The following is a 17,478-nucleotide window of genomic DNA, read 5'->3' as shown; positions in this document are numbered from 1 at the left end:
CTCAGGAACTGGGACTGCCAAGTAAATCATCGTAATAGAATGAAATGATTACTCAGGATAGCTCCCCTGAATCTGGTGCCTAAAAGACAGCCACAGACAACCACTGAGCTCTCCCCATGGGCTCTCTTATTCAAGGAGCACTCAGCCTGAATATCTGAGAGATCCTGTCAAAAAACAGAGTTTGCCAAGCAGAGAGGAAATGACTAAAACCGGAAGAAAAACATTTGTGGTTTCTCTCTTTTACAAGAAAGAGAGGAGACAGTAAAAATGTACTCCTACAACCAAGCCTTCCCTAACAACTCAATGGGCAGACGTTAACCTTACAGAGGACACAAGAAAGCCAACAAGAAGGACTGGCAGAGGGCATTAGGAGCAGCGTCCCTGGCAAGGTAAGTGCCGCCCCGCAAAACCCCTCCGCTGGTGTTTTGGAGAGGTGCTGCTCTCTAATAGCTGAGCCTGAACCTGCAAGTCTAGCAACAGTCTGGTCCCTCTTCATTTAGATATGCAGCGACCTTCTTGACTTTTTGAACAATCCTACTGATTAATTTGAACTCTGGTTGTTAAAGGAGAAATTATTTGCTATTTCACTCTCACGGGCTTTTTTTGTTGAAATAATATTTTCTGGGTGATGACTGACCATTGCAATTTACCTCTTCTGACTATTTGGGTGCTGGTAAGTTCTTTAATGAAGATGCGTTTCATGAGAAATCAGAGGCGTCCTGCCTCATTTCCCAAGGCAAATCAGGAAGCTGGCTGGCAGCAGCGAGCTTATTCGCAGAGTTGCCACTCCTGTTCAAGAAGGGGCCAAAACCCACGCACCTGCTGTCTGCCGAAAGGAAACACATTACAAACTCTTCTGGAGAAAGCCCATCCTTACTCTAAGCTATGCATTACTAAACAGATCGTCAGCTCTTAATTATATCATTATACTTATCGAACAGGAAGTTTCTCATTTCCTTTTTAGTGTTGAATATACAGTAAAATCTGCTTCAGTCAGTCTTGGATGCATCAGGACATACTGGTAGTTCTGTAAACAGAGGTTTACGATGTGAGAAAGCTCGAAGATAATTTTAAAATAGAGTTTTAAAGACAAAAGAGATCATTCTTTCCAAGTGCAGATTTCACCATAGGTGTGCCTGTGTCATTCCTATTCATTCCTAGGCTTTCTAGCCTGTAGATTTTGACGTGGTTGAATTTTAAACGCAATTTTTTTGCTTTATTTAGGCAACTCATAGTGACTGAGAAACATTACATGGTTGCTGCTTTGCTAGTCTGTGGTGTTGGGCAAGGTGTTTTCTAATGCTAGTGGCATTTAAGAAGCAAAAAATATCGGGGAAAAAAAAGCATCTGCGAACATTATTTGAATAACGACTACCAAGCTGTGTCAGCGGTACACGCCCTCTCTTTCACTTTCTGCAGCTGTTCACAACTGCTCTGTGATTGTACAGAGACCAAGTACGAATACTCAGGAAATATTACATGGTGACCTGCACCAGGCAGTCCAGCCTCTTTGAGATACGCCATACAGGGTGTGATAGGATATGACGGTAGGATATGATTTGGGTCACATTGAGTATTGTAAGCAGAAAATGAATTGTTCTGTCCTCTTTTAGCCTATTTGAAGGAATCATTTCCTATGCTTGGATGAAACACTTGTAGAGTAAATTCAGCTAAGTAATTTGTAACACCCTGAGAATTTTTAAAGAGGGACTATTGCTTCTACTGCACTGAACAGTTCCCTTGTACCTCTCTTTTTGAGACCTGACCATATGCAGCCAGGAGGACAAGGAAAGGCTGGAGAGACCTGTGTAGTGGCCAAACCTCACTAAAAGCAACTCTCAGCAACCTCACTGTAGGTTGCTGAAGTCCGTATCTACCAGCTGCAGACACGACAGCCCTCTCTAAGCCAGGAAATAAGAGAGAGAAAATCCAGCTCAGTGCTGAGGCTTTCTGTGAAGGAACGTTGCTTCACAGGGTCAGTTAAAAAAGTAATCTATGCTGGTAAAAGCATCATATAAACAGTAGGCAAAGCTTGACCAAGGATGGGCATGGGAGTGTTGTGCTGAGGCTAAGCGTCTGGAACATGAAATTTTTTGTCTACTTCTCAGGAAAACAAAACAAGGCTGATAATAGCAACTTGTGTTTCATCAGACAAGCCACGCTGCCTCTTGGAAAGGGCTTTGACTCTCCTTCAGAGCCACAGGCCCACTGTGGCTTAGAGGGCTAGCCTGCACCTGATAGCAGAGATAAATGAACACGCTGGGACCAAACTTTGAAGGTTGGTGAGACACAAGGCCTTGCAGCAGGAGCATTTGAAATTCAGGCCTGTGACAGAGTAGGTGAGAGAAATGCAAACAGGGAAGGAGGAATCTGGTGTTTCAATGTGGGAATGGGGATGAGGAAGGGTGAAGTAGTTTGGGGAAGGTACGGTGTTCTCCGTCACCCTCTCAACAGTACCCATGAACTCCTTCTGCCAGTTGTCCTGTCTACCCTTTCCCCAAAAATTAATTTTCTCCTTAGCACTACACCCTGCATTTTGATCTGCATGGTTTCCTACAGAGAAGCACAAACTTGAAGGGGCTATTACAGAAAAATGTAACTGATTGCTGCACCAGCACCCCCTAAAGCACTAAACTATGTATCTAGCCTGTCCTCCTAAGTCCAAACTTATAGGCTTTCTCTGCTCCTGGAGAGCTTGCCCCCAGTAATCAAGGTGGGCTAATTGATAATGATAGTTAAGATTATGCCATAACTACTCAGAATATCTTTGATTGTAGGTTACAGGTTGTTTTTTTTAAAACAAAATAATTTTTATTAGCTTTCTCTCACCTAAATTTGCTCTTTCACAGCAAAGCATTCTCTGAGTGCTCTACCATAAAAGCTTAGTGACAGACATTTTATCGGAGGCATCTTATTTTATGTAAATATTGGCATTTTAAAGAAATTTTAAAGTTGTACTTTCAAGAATCAAAACTGGAAACTATTGTTCTTGCCACTTAGTGGAAAAACAATTTGATGACTCAAATACTAACCGAAGAGTATATCGTGAATACCACATACTCAAAACACTCCCAACAGTGTCTGGGGAACGGCCTGAAAAGCAGAGACTGTTCTCTGCCTGTAAGTGGTATACCAAATGATATAATATATGCCATTACTTGGTTTGAAGCATGTAGTCGGCTGTGCTCAGACCCTCTGACATCCCATCTTAGACCAAATCAACAGTTCTCCTCTGTCAGCATTAAAAAAAGAGATCTAAACAAACAGATTCCCAGAAGATTTAGGCAGACCAGTATATCATAGGGCAAAAATTAATGATTTTCAATTAATCTTTGCATTCCCTCTGATTTAAAACTCAGTGGTTGCGTCTACATGGCAGGCCAGAAAAAAAAGCTGTAAGCGCAACATGCCCCATAATTGTTCTACCCTGTATACTTGTTGGAGAGACTCTCAAGGTACTGCATAGGCATCTTCCCTGCAGTAAGGAGCAACCAGGGATCACACACATGCATATTCCTGTTCTTCCCTCTGCCTAATGACTGATCAACATCCTCCTGTCCTGTGCCTGAACTGCACTGGGCTCCCTGCCCAAATGGGCATCCAAACAACTACCCGTTGCTGCATCTTCTACTTATCTTTCATAGAAGGCCTAATCTCAGTTTCTGGACCTTACTTGTTGTTATGGAAATGACTGCAATATCCATGCATTCAGCATGAGCAAGGAAAGCTCCAAAGGATTTTGTGGCTTTTAGGGATGCTTAAACCAGAGCTGGTCTAAGCTCTGCGACATTTTCTCCTTCTCTAAGGTAGCTTCTAAACCTGCTGGGTTCCTCCTGCTGGTTGCCTGCTACTAGAGAGGTACCAAAGGGCTCTTCTAGAGAGTGGCAAGGAGTACTAGGGACTAAAACATCTGAGGAGAGGATATTTGTTCATGTGGTCATGGAAAGAATTAAGGAAGGGAAAAGGAATCTTATTTTATAAAATCATCTGAACTGCAAGAAATGACCTCTGTTACCATGATTCATAGGTTGAAGGAGGCTGCCTTGGCTAGCTGGGCACCAGCTTGTCATTTCTTCACAAGTTTCACATGATGTGTTGAGACACATGATGGCCTGGTGCAGGAACTTGGCCATAGGGGAGCAGGTGGCCATGAGGCACCCACATCCCTATCCCCCACTTTGTCCCCAAGCCACAAGGAAACAAATCCGCTTTCACTAACACTTCACCTCCCTCCGAGTAATGGTTTGTTCCACCAGCGCCATTTCTATCTGAGTAGATGAAGTCTTGTTTGCCAATACAGCATCTCTAAATGTCTCACGCGGGACACCTCAGCAGGACTTTATTTTGCTTTATATTACTTTTGTATGGCTTTCTAAAAATAAGACACCCTTGTGTAACGATAGCACTGATTGCTTCTACTCACATTTCTGATTCAAAACGGTAGAAAACAGATCTTCTTTTTCTAAGCTGCAACCAAACAGACTGTTGTTGAAGAAAAAGGAAAGGAAATGCCTAAGCAGATTTTCTACCACAATAATTGGTGAGTTTTGACCCCTGCAACCTGGTTCAAGTATCAGACAAGCGATCTTGTGAGCTGCACACCCTCAATGCTGTGCTGAACTCTTCTTTTGAGCATAAGTACGCGGGGTAAGAAGCATCATTGATGATGAACTATCCCACATGTATTTCCTAGAAGGAGCTGTGCTTTAGAAAGCCCCTCTGAAAAATCAAACTTCCTCCTTTCTCTAGCATTAACAGTTTGATGTTGATAGACACGAGTAGCAAATTATACTGCTCCCATGCTAGTTAAACAGCAAATTAAAGGTGGCACAGAGCTAGGACTCCTGTCACTCCTTGCCCAGGCCCCACAAAACCATCTGTCTTAACCCAGGACGCTTTGATCCGAGGTGAGGGAGGAGGAGGAAGAGGAGATTTTACGGTCATTTAAGCCCCTGGGCAGGTACACAGCTCACTTTGCAGCCCAGCTAGGGACGTGGCCCGCTTCAACGGAGATGAGTAAAGGGCTCCTTTTTTGCCTTTAGCGAGACAGACATTCTTCAATTTATTTTATGGCTACAGATGACATAGCTGTCTAGAGGCACTCTGGTGAGGAAAAGCGAAGAGGAGAAGAGCCAGCGTGGGGGTGGAGAGCTGCAGCTCTGCCCCTCCATTTGATGTGGTCTCTTTTAAAGGTCACCCACTGGGACTCGACATCAGTCGAACTATTTTTGTAAAAACAACAGTGATCCCAATGAAGATTTATATAACACATTTGTGCTATAGCTCTTGGTTCCTTTTTCTTAAATTGCTTAAAGCAATATAATAACTTTTGCAGGCATATCGTAGGAGACTGCCAACATTTCAAACATTTCCTTGATGTAGGATGATCACAATTGAAAGGAATGTGAATTTTATCCAGCCGTCGGTAAGGTTTTGTTTTCCTTAATCCCTGAGACTAAATCATTGGATAGTTTTTAGCCTCCAAACTCAATCTTAACTGAGACTTGCTGTCATTTAGGTTACCACGTGACTCTTCTAACCAAAGCACCAAGGGGCCTTTGAGGAAGGACTGGGACAGGGACCCTTAGCACTTCACATTGCTGCGAGCCGGTTGTGCAAGAGAGCTCTTCAATACTTAGGAAAAAGCCATCAAAGTTTCTTTTCAGTATTAGTTTCTTTGTTTGACGTGCTTTCTTAGTCAAACCTGGGAACAGTGTAACCCAGCCAGGATTCCCGCAGACTTGAAATAAAACTGGTGGTTTGTGTCTCAGGGTGCTGTCATTTTGCTTTGCGCTGCACACACACGGGTGATTTTTTTCCCCCAGCATGAGAATTCAGCGTATCTCAAGAACTGTACAAAATAAAACCCAAAACCCTCCATCCCCCAGCAAAACCCACTAGCAGCTGGGTTTTGTCTAGGTGTCTGCGGAGGTGTTGAAGAAAACAAGCAGTTCATCTGGGATGGCTGTGTCACTGAAATTAACAGTAAAGATCCTGACATGGGGGAGAAAATTAGGGACGTCTTAGTGCCATTTCTACTGAACTAACTTGGGATACCTCCAAGCACCCTGGCAGCTAAACAACAACATTTTCCCCAGTGAAATAGGTTAGGTCCCTTTTCAACAGGAGCAGAGGGCAGTTTCTGTCCCCATTGCCAGGATCAGCCACAGATGCAAGGAGACGGGAGCGGAAACATCAAGTACAGCCCCCTGTTCACCTCCCCAGCGGGAAGGAACCCACTCCAACACCAACGGAGTGCAAACGTCCTGCCAAAGCTGGGAGCGAGGGAGGAGGGGGAGAATAGCCCGTTGGCCATCTCCCTCAGCCCCCCTACATCTCCATGGCATCCCTCAGGCAACACGAGGGATGGTCTGGAGGCTTTGTTTAATTTGGAGGAAAAACCTAGAAGCACTCACAGTTCTCTGCGACTAGTCTGGGGTAGAAGCACTTAAATGGCAATGCCAAGGCTCAGCTTTAACTAGGATTTTAGCCCCAAGTCTCAGGTAAAGACTAATAATTTAAACTGACTGTTCAGGTTCTGCCAGTGTCGATGAAGACAGACAGGCTATTTTTCACCCCGAAACAAGTAGGGAAGAGATGAAATCCAGGAACCTCTGGAGGGACCTGTTTCTCCCTTTCTAGAAGGAGTGTGGATTGCTAGCCTGGGACTGCATGTCTAACTTTCTGACAATTAAAATTAGGTCAGAGGTGTCTGGGCTTCTGCACCACAGCTTCTCCCTTTTAAACAGCGAGTGTAACTCATTCCTCCTTCGCAAGGGAGTCAAAAGGTTGAACGCAACAGTGGGTGCACACTGTGCACACAGTGCACTACCAAGTGCCAAAAAGAAAATTAAAAAAGCCTGTACACAACCAGCCTGAGCACTTCATGGCCTTCATTCCAAACAGCACCAGCATCTCCCAGAAATACATTTAACTGTTCTTTTTATTTGAGCTGTTGGGAGTTCCCACATCAGATTCTTACTTCTATTTTGTATCAGGATTCAGTTAAATAATGAATCCCAGTGAGCATTTTGCTTTAGGGAAGTATTCCCAATGGCCTTTTGATTTTTTGAAGCTATTCTAAATGCATGGCTTAACGATAATTAATAATAAGAGTGACTGCTACTTCTTAGCACAGCTCTCAATCATTACAAAACTTCTGCCAAAATCCTACTGATCGAATAGTACACGTTGGGGAGCAACTGAGTGCTGCAAGGGATGTGGGAGCCCTGGCAGAGAGTCGGCTACGTGCGCCAGAAGCACACAGGCGGCAGCAATGAAAGCTAGCAAAGCACTGGGCTGCACCAGCAGGAGCATGGCCAGCAGATAGCGGGGAAGTGGTTATTCCCTTTCGCTCTGTGCTCATTAGAGCATATCCAGACACTGTGTCCAGTTTCACACTCCCCAGTACAGGAAAGACACCCACAGCCTAGAGCGAGTTCAGTGTAGGGGCACCACGATGGTCATGGCTGGAGTACCTTCAGCTTGGAGAAGCAATGGCTTTGGGGTGATCTATCAGCAGCCCTACAGCACCTACGAGAAGCTTATCACGAAGACTGAGCTAGGCTCTTCAGAGGTGCATGGTGGGAGGACAAGACACAATGGTTGTACTTGGAAACAGGGGAGTTCCTGACTTGACGTGAGGAAAGTCATTTTCCCCGTGAGGACAGCCAAGCAACAGAGCAGTTTGCCGAGAGAGACCATGAAGTCTCCATCCTTGGAGGTTTTCAAGGCCAACTGGACAAAGCCCTGAGTGACCTGGGCTGATTCCATAGCTGGCCCTGCTTTGAGTAGAAGGTTGGGCTAGGTGAGCTCAAGAGGACCCTTTGCTACCTGAATTATTCTGACATTCTCGTACTGTAAACTGTCACTTGTCATTAAAGGTACAGAAACATTGTCAGTCATCACTGGATAGCTCTTGAGAGCACACAGGGCAACTAAACTATAATAACCTGTGGGCCTTCTCTCCAATAGCATCACATCCATTTACTTAGAGATCTCCTGAGGCAAAAACTCAAAGGTTATCATCATTGTAACTACGTGAGTGGTCATGACTAAATGCTGATCTGCCAAGACCTGGTCTGGAGCCAAGTGAAGTAACTGGAACGTTTGAGGGTACACATCAGCTGACTTGAGATGCAGAAATACAAACCTGAACTCATTATTGGCAACTGAATTACTCTCTGTGAAAACACGTAAGTCCACATCCTTAGGCAGAAAGCTAAAATAAGTCGGACTGATTAGTGCCAAAACACATTTACTCTCCCCTGACTACAAAGGGAGTCTGACTACTCCAGATATAGCTGCGTATAGTGCACACCTGTAAAGTTAGGTGAGATGGATCCTACCCCTATTGACTTCAGCAGGGGAGTGGATTATGCTTGGAGCCTATCGAGGTCAGCACAGTCAGACTCAGCAGTAAAATATACAAATTCCATGCAGAAATACACTTCTGGTGCATTTTGCAATTTAGAGTTTTATTCCCACAACTTTGCGATTGTAACAGTTATTTATTGGGGAGATATTTTCCTTCTTGACTATCACAGGTGGAACAGTCTTGAGGACTATAAGAAGAGACTGGGTAAAATTGCATAGCGAAAAACATGAGGAAAGCAGAGGAGAAAAATACTCAACTCCACTAGCACATCTTACAAGTTATGAATGTACTACAGGATCCAATAACTTTTCACTGAAGCCTACGTACATTGTGCTGGGCTTCTTCCCGAGTCCACAACACAGGCAATACGAGTCCTCGTGTGCCGTAACAGTGGAAAAGGCTGGTGCCATCTTCCATGTTACCAGGGGAGATGACTCCAGCAGATGGGGATGAGCTGCCCAGGCTGAGAAGGGCTGCGGGGAGCCTGAAGAAGTTGGGGTTAACTCTGTAGTTTCACAGCCTGTTTCTGTTGGCAGAAGCAGGAGGCCACAGGGTGAAGTGAATCTAGACGCTGATCTGGGTTAAAAATAACAGCATGGGAGGAAAGGGAGGTTGGAGGGTGAGGAGAGGAGGGCAGTGGCCGGCTCTGCTCCCAGCCGGGCAAATGCCCGGGAGGCAGCAGTGGCCCTGAAGGGAGCGGGATAAAGGGTGGGACCACTGCTGTCAGCAGCCACCAGCTCGCGCTGGCTGGGACCCGCTGCGGTGGAAACCCAGCGAGCTGAGCCTGGGCGAGGGAAGGTGGAGGAGGGTCCGACTGCTGCCCAAAAACACACCCAGTGGGGAAACACAGCAGAAAAGAGCGAGTGACCAAAGATGAAAGACAGAGTTGTTCCCACACCCTGAAAATGTGTTTATCCTGGTCAGTAATATGTTTAGGTTGGAAATTAGAATGAGGTTTCATTTCCTCTTCATTTCACTGATTTTCTTCAGTCTTCAGCATTTTTGCCTCCACAAATAAAACAATGCCCAAACCAGAATCCCTTCGGCATCCACCCACCTTTAGTGTTCCCTGCAAAACGACTGCTCTGTCAGCATCCTAGCGACAGGCAGAGCCACAGTATATGGATGCAAATGGAAACAGGTCTCAGAGAGAAGCAACAGCTTGCATTAGGCAAACTGAAATTAAGAAAACAACAGACAACAGGTCTGAAGAAATGCTGCGTGCCCAAATCTTACTTGTTTTCTCTTAGCGAATATGCCAGCCTACTAGTAACTGGGGACTACTCCTATCAGCCTTCCCTCTCTTTTCAGTGTTGTTTAGCTTCCAGCTCCCACTGTCCATGTTTCCACTTTATTTTACTTAATTTTATAGTGGCTGAACACTCCATTCTTCCTATGTTTACCAAGCCACCTCCGGGCACCCACCACCTCTGTACCTACATAATGGAGCTCATGAGATAAAGTGTTAAAATGGGAGAGAGATGATCAGGAGGGATGGCATGAGCCATAAAGGTCCTCCATGCAGCCAAGCCACTTGTTCTTCTGTACTTCCGAAATCCTTCAACACAGATCAGTCTCTCGGTATTCGTGTCTCATCTCCAGCTTTCTCCCTGCATGTTTTCACCCTCGCCTCTTGCTGGTATCAGAGCAGACCTCCCGACACTTGGCTTTCTAAGTAGCTGGCAGCAGCCATGCAAGAAACTGTGGCTTGTGCTGCAGAAATAGCCACAGAAAAACACACACTGACAAGCCACACATCTAGAAATACCCCCTACCCAAAGGAAAGTATTACAATTACCATCATTAGCCACTGCCTAATGTGGCTCTCAACTCCCAAGCACCCGGCAGAAAATTCAGATCCATTTCAGACCCTCTCTTCCCACTTTTGGAAAGTAGTTTTGCAATTCTTGTGTAATTACTCAGGAAAAAAAACCAAACCAAACCAAACCAAAACAAACAACAAACCAAACCAAAACACAAATTATCTGCTCCTTGAGCCGTGCCACTTGCTAGCTGAGTGCTGCCGAGCAGCAGGCTGAATTCCCCAACTGACCCAAACGAGACGGCTCTGTGGAAAGCTGACACGGTGTTTGGGAATGCCAAGCCAAGCAAGCAAGCAGTTTATCAAAACAAGCTTTTCTAAATCTGTCCCCTGAACCAGAACAAACATGTGGGTAATGCCATTGCTATGAAAGGAACACATGCAGGACCCTAGTCCTTAAACCTACTCAATGCTTTGGCTCCAGCATAGCTGTGAAAATGAATACATTAAAAAAAATCACCCTGTCAAAAATTTTGATCATAGCGAAGGCCCCAGTGTAAGACACGATCATACTAACATCAGAAGTCCTTCCTCTGCTGGTAAAGTTTATTCCATTTGGGAAATTAATCTGAGCTACAAATGGATGTAAAGTCAAGGTTCTTCCAGCCTCCCAAGAAGTCAAAGTACATCAAACAAACATGAGATGTGTTACTCACTGCCTGTGCATAAAGCCTGGCTCTGCAGTGTTTGTGCTGGAAGTAAGAGGAAGGCCTTACAGAAGGAATCAAGAGGAATCAAGGAATCAAGTGTATTTGTGCTGCAGGCATTTATTCATGGCCCATGGCACCGTAAGCAGGGTTGTTCAGGTACAAAGCACTCACATACAGGATGGATACTCACACACACACGTTCTGCTGCACCATTGCAGCTCACACATGCCAGACAAGCTTCATAAATTGCCCATGCTGACCTCTGTGGTGGTGGAGGCAGATCATTTATGAGAAAGCCAGTTATCTCTACATTGAGTAATGGCCCTCTATGCCTCTCTCATTCAACTTCTGTATCCCTATCTGAGGGATTAGTGAACGCCTGCTCCTCACTCCCGCTTTACCCCCACCACACATCACACGCGCCAGAGTGCAATAACTTCATATAAACCATATCATGAAGATAGGAGTGCCTGCTACCCTACTTCTTTCAGTCACCTAAGTTAGCGAGGAATAGCTTTTCAGGCTGCATATGCTACCTAACATAAAATGCCTCCTCTTGCATCCAAGTGCAGCCAAACGTCTAACGTTTCTGTTCCTACTGCCCGTATAAAGGAAGGTTGGTGACGGTGATTCTTACTTCACATGCGTACAAGCCAGTACTTTCAGTCACTGACAGGTTCCTGCTGTCCCAAAACTAGGATTCAGATCCCACAGCAGACCAAGAAGTTCATCCTGATCTAGACCTTCCTATGTATATACGTACAGTACATCTGTTACCTCTCAGTCTTTAATGTATTTATGCACAGTTTGCCTAATACTGTGTTCTACATGATTTATAGTCTGATGATATACCAAATTCGAAAACTAGTTGCAAGTTGACATAAATATTCAGTGCCTCATGGACTCACCCAGCCACCCTGGTATTTCCCTTTGTATTAAGAACTTTGTCCTTTCACTGCCCTCTTGAAAGGCTGTCTTCAACTCAAAAACTACAGCGAAAAAGCTTCACCTTTACTCAGTATTTGCCATGTTCAGAAGTATAACAAACCCAATAGTAACATCCTGGCTGTGGGACCATGAAAATAATTGGCAGCCATGAGGTGCAAAGGGATTATTAGATCCTGATTTCATCCTTGTTTGTGTTTTGAACAGATTTGAGATACTGACCCAAAGTCTGGCTTACCCTCTCTCCAGGGAATTTAATCACTAGAATAGCATAAAGCATCCATAGGGCCAGACTTCCCTCCCTTAAGGCTCCTGCACTGCTACTGCAGAACCACCCCAGTGACTCTTTGGCTGGGTCTTCTCACACGTTACAGCTCCCGAGGGCCGGACGCCCCTCCTCGAGGGACCAAGGGGAAGCAGCACTAAGTTAAGGGGACAAGGGGGGACCCTGCCTGCTTTAACGCACACCAGGAACAGCACTGAGTTAGCAGGTGAGCTAAGCTACACACAGCGTACCGTACGGCTCGCTGGTGGTTAGTGGTGGTGTCCCCGAGGAGCTTCGCACCTGGCTGGCAAGCTGGAAGATGACACTGCTGCCTGCTCTGCCATTTCCACCTGAGATGCTCAGATCAAACCAAGTTTCCCTACACCACTGCCCACAACAATCGAACATTTGATCGTTTCCAGGCATTCAGTCTTTTTCCTCCAAATTGCTAACATTATGTGGGAGAAATCGGTTCTCTCTGTCTAGAGCCACTGAAACCAGTAAATTCACTTAGCCTAACCTGACTATATCAGTCCTAATATTTTTATCACACCACTTGTGTCTCACACAACCTCTTGTTTACCAGCATCCTATCTTTTTGAGAAAGATTCATTGCTTACTTATAGACTTCGTGTAACAGGCAAGCCCCACATCCTAAATTAAGTGGTTAGTTGCTGACACTGAAAGCATAAGGCATTTTTAGTTGCCTGTTTTCTAATCTGAATTTGTCCACCTTCAGCACCTAACCATTAGATCTTGCTATATCCAGAGATAGTTTTCGATTATTAATTATCTCTTTGCTTTCAGGAGTTAGGGGAAGAATATAAAATCTCATCTTTGACAAAATAAATTGATTTAGCCTCTCTTGCCTCCCTTTAGATGGCACGGTTCAGCCTATGCTCGTGCCGCTCCACCGTTCTCTGCCCATCTATCAACATCCTTTTAAAAGCGTAAACACCAGGAGCGGGCTCAGTATTTCAGTAATGGTCTCATTAATGCAGTACACGTGGAAATATCACCTCCTTGACCTTTACGCAGCAATCTGCTCTAATCCGAGACAGCAGCATTTGCTTTCAGGTGTACTGTATCACACAGGGAGCGCATGTTTAGCTGATTATCCATTATAACAATGAGCCTGACTGAGTCACTGGTTTCCAAAACACAATCTCTCAGTCAAATGGCATGGCTCTAAAAGTAGACTTTTGGTCTGTAATTACCTTGAATTTCACTGAAGATTTAAATACACATTTTTTTGGATTAGATTAGTTTACCAGACAATCCAGAAGACCCTGAAGAACAGTTCTGTCCTTGACATTGTCTTTTATTACTTCATCAGTGGTTGCATCATCATCATTGTCTTTGCCTAATGAAATACGACATGTGCTCTCAAGTCAAAACCCAAGTGACCAAATAGCTCTGAGCCTAAGAATGAGGCCTTTGGTACATCTGTCAGGAACATCCATTCTGAATGCTTCCTCATTTATAATTACTTTAGAAAGTGTGACTATTAGCCAGATTGTAATTAATTTAATATGTTTAATTAGAGTTATAAATTTATAGTTTTGTTTTTTTCTCAGAACATCACGTAGAACAAAGTCATATGCCTTATAGAACTTTCAATAGATACATGTTTAAAAACATCAAAACCATTACCTCTACCAACCAAGCAGGTGGCACCTTACAAAAATTACACTGCAATTATTTGACAAGACAGTTTTCATAAAACTACATTGATTACCATGAATTTTATTACCTTCTAACCCCTTCCTGATTTCAACTCCATATCAGCCTTCCTCTGATTTGCCCCAGAACTTATCAGACTACCACCTGCTCTTCAACTGTTTGAGTCATCCCTCTCATCTTTTCCTTATTTGACTCAGCTGGCTGGTCTTGAATTCAATGTCTTGACAACTGACTTCGTTATTTTCCAATTCTTGGTGCTGAAATATAATGGAGGTACGGGTGCAGTAAACGGGAACACATTTTTCCTCAGACTGCAGTACAGAAAATTGTGATTTTGTCTTGGCCACTCTGACTTCCTCTACACGTTGTCCCCTCTGCTGGGTTAGAAATAAAATTTCTACACACAAGCATAAACATGGTTGCTTAAAAAAAAAAAAAAAGTAGAAAACCTGGATAAAACTCTCAAAACTTTCACCTTTTCCCTTCTTTGGTCAGGGGAAGGAACTTGCTGTAAGAGGTGCAGGCGGAATCTATCCCTTCTTGCATCAACCCCTTACTGAGCTTACTCAAAGTGAAGCAACTCCATCACTTCAAACCACGTCGTTTGTTAAGATTTGTGCAGCACCTAAGGCAAACAAAGCCCGATCTGACAGATCCCTTCACCAGCACTGCAGTGCATGTGACCAGTAACAGGCGGATAAACTTACTGCCCTCCTTCGGCACCTTCTTTCCCTGAGAGGAGCAACAGGTTTACTCAGGGCAAGGAAAGGTGGCAGAAGCATTATGGAAAGAAAAAGCTCCCCTCTCTAACCATCTCAGCTCTTGATTCCTCTGGTTCATTCAGGATAACCTCTCCATTGCATGCTCTAGGCAAAGGTAGCCACTGAAGGTGGAAGGAAGGGAGGGATGACCTTCAGGAGATGTCCATTTGTGCTTGGTGCACCTCTGCGCGTTGTCACTACCCTGGGTCTGCCCAGCTTGCGCTATTTAAGGAAGGGATAAAGCTGTGATAATTTGAGATTGGCTGCCTGTGTAAAATGACAGCGAGTGACAGGAATGTCCCAGCCTGGGCCCAGTAAGATGGATTAATAAAGACCAGTATCCCAAATTCCAGGCTGGAGTCCGCTGCTGTTTCTAGTTACATAAATGGTAATGCGATGCTATCTATTAATTCACATACCAGGTAGCACTGCTACCTCACACTAACTCACTGCTAAATGCCTGCAACAGCAGCTCAGGTGACCTTCCAAATCCAGGTGGAAGGTTTAAAGAACAGAATTATTACTTACATACCATGGGAAAGTAACTGATACCCTGAAGTGCCTTTGACTAATGTATTTTGTCTAACATTTCATCTGCTCCAAAATTGTGTCCGATTTATCACTTCTGGCAAGAAACAGGATCACTTGTGTGACAGGCTTTACTGATTAAGGTTGAAAACAATTCGTACAATGTTATTGCCACCTGTATTGAAGAAGGAACAGCTGCTACCCCTCACACCAACTTTAAAGGGTAAAGACGGATGGCCAGAAAGCTGCATGCACATTTGTGAGGGAAGCACGAGGAAGGGAAAACGCTGGCAAGACCCATGCTATAAGCACATCTGGACTCAGAGAACAGACGTCCACTATTTAAGGAATGGCTCCCTGATGCTCAGCTTTGAAAGTGGAACAAATATTTAGTGCTGGCTCTGAATTTTCCAGCTTTTGAGTTTAAAACAACATGAAACAGCCTTTGCAGCACAGAGCCATTCCATGACGATTTGCTCATTGGGTTTAGCTTACGGGGCTACTCTGGGGATAGCCAACCTTCAAGAGATGATCCACTATGCCTTGGCTGGCTCCAAAGTCAAGCCAGCAAAGATCAGCTCAAGGTTTCTGGAGGCCCCAGTAAAACTCGGTTTAAGCATAAGTTTCTTACTTAGTAAACTAGGTAAGAGTTAAGGACTTATTGGAATTAAGCAGGAGGCACTGTGGGTGTGACAGAAGATGATTAAGGGGCTTTTGGGAGGTGGCCTTGTACAAAGTCTTGGTCTCCACCTTCTCCTTCCTCTTTGTCAGGGACATGCTTCCTCTGCCACAACCTGCCCTGGCGTTTTCTCCTTGATGAACACGTTCACTCCCAGCAGGAAGGGCAGCAACATCTATCGCAACAGGAGAGCGGCTCAGGGGCAGGGAGAACTTGCAGTGAGCTAAGTTGTTTGACATAAAGTGTGTTTATCAAGAAGCAGCAGACACGCTGGAAGGGACCTCTTTGGTCAGCCTTTTTTAATTCAGGAAAGGGCGAGGACCACTCATCTGAAGTGTCAGGGGAAGCTGGCAAGAGCATTCTTACATAAAGCCTCTTTCAACCCAGTCCATGCTGTCTTCTCAGAGCAAGTCCTCTGGGACTTCCCCAGCAGCTCTACTTCCATCCTCCCACCTCTGAGATACTCCTCCAAAACTTTAAGCTGGAAATTTAAAAACTTCAATAAGGAACAAATGATTAATAAAAAAGCCCATGGTTGCAGCGATGGATGGATTTGCTCAGGCTCTGTTCATAGCAAGTCCTAGGCTGTGGCTGTTCTCATTATTGGTTCTCAAAACACAAAAGCAGCAGAAAGCAGGGGGGATAAAAATGGTAAGAATAAAACCCTGAAGGAGGGAAACAGAAGGGAATAAAGCACCAAAGCAAAGAGACAGAGAGGAGAGTTCTTGAAATAGAGTCCTACAGGAGGTGGGAGAGCAGAGGAGCAGGTCAACCTCCACCACTTCCCTCCCCATCAGCAAACAAATCATCACTGCCAGGGTCTCGTCGGGATTATTCACAAGCCCATCTCCCAGTGGTGCCAGCATCCCTACAGACCATGTAGTGTTACAGGTGGCTGTGGGACAAGCAGCAGACAGGGAACATGAATGATTTCAGTCCCACTTGGTGACCCTGGATTGATGGAAAACCCTTAAGTGTGGGACACCACTGCCACTACAGCCTACTTGAAAAGCCTTATGTCCATCACAAGAGATCTCAAAGATGCTCCATCCTACTGCTATGCACATTTTGTGGCGTGTGGGGGAAATGCCTCCAGTTGTTTCACCCCACTCCTCAGTGTTGCACAAGAGGGTCTGGGCACAGCTATCGTGGCATATCGTGACATCTCTTCTCCCTTCCTGTAGGGTGAGGATTTCTAAAGAGGCTGGCGGGGGAAAGAGCCACTAGAAGACAGCAGTGGAGGTAGGATCGGGGTGGAGCTCAACAAAACTCAGTTTTCATTTTGTCCAGCCTCTGGGTACATGCTCACATGTTCAATGGCACTCCACCACGCAGCCCTCAATTCTCCATACCTCTCTGTTCAGAAATACCATGCCTTTTTCTTTATGAGTGCCGTCTGGAAAGCATCAGAGAGAAAGCAGGTACCTATAATATCATGTAGTAACAGCCTCTGGTTGGAGTATTTCTACTAAAAGGCTGACTGAGTCAGATTTCCTTTCCTCTTCAAACAATATTTGTAAGGTTATCTGTTGTGGAATATGCAGCTTTACTACAGAATCCATAATAAACTGGACTAGAAACAATCCTCCTACATGAGAGAAAATATTTCAGGCTTTGAGAGAACTACTCTAAAGAAAAACCCAGATTCACAAAAACAAAAAATCTGAAAAAAACCCTTATCCATTCTTTCCACCACTGTGTTTTTTTAAATCTTTGAGCACTGCAAAATATGTTGATTTTCTTGTTTCATGGTTCTTATAATTAGGTC

General features: G+C 44.6%; 1 protein-coding gene across 2 annotated transcripts in view; it reads left to right on the top strand.

Annotated features, from left to right (window-relative positions):
- Nucleotides 1-256: 256 nt before the first annotated feature.
- NEDD9 (neural precursor cell expressed, developmentally down-regulated 9) overlaps nt 257-17,478 on the top strand; it is a 104,635-nt gene continuing 87,413 nt past the window's right edge. The window contains exons 1-2 of one of the 2 annotated variants that reach the window (XM_087763312.1): nt 257-389; nt 16,895-16,952. The gene's annotated coding sequence lies outside the window, so the exon portion shown is untranslated. The remainder of the gene's footprint in view (nt 390-16,894; nt 16,953-17,478) is intronic. The other variant, XM_087763305.1, reaches the window with a different exon arrangement.

This window comes from Nipponia nippon, unplaced genomic scaffold (assembly GCF_047370975.1).
Source record: "Nipponia nippon isolate SJK-2023a ecotype South Korea unplaced genomic scaffold, ASM4737097v1 scaffold_1, whole genome shotgun sequence".
NCBI classification, from domain to species: domain Eukaryota; kingdom Metazoa; phylum Chordata; class Aves; order Pelecaniformes; family Threskiornithidae; genus Nipponia; species Nipponia nippon.
This window is presented reverse-complemented; position numbering and strand designations above follow the sequence as displayed.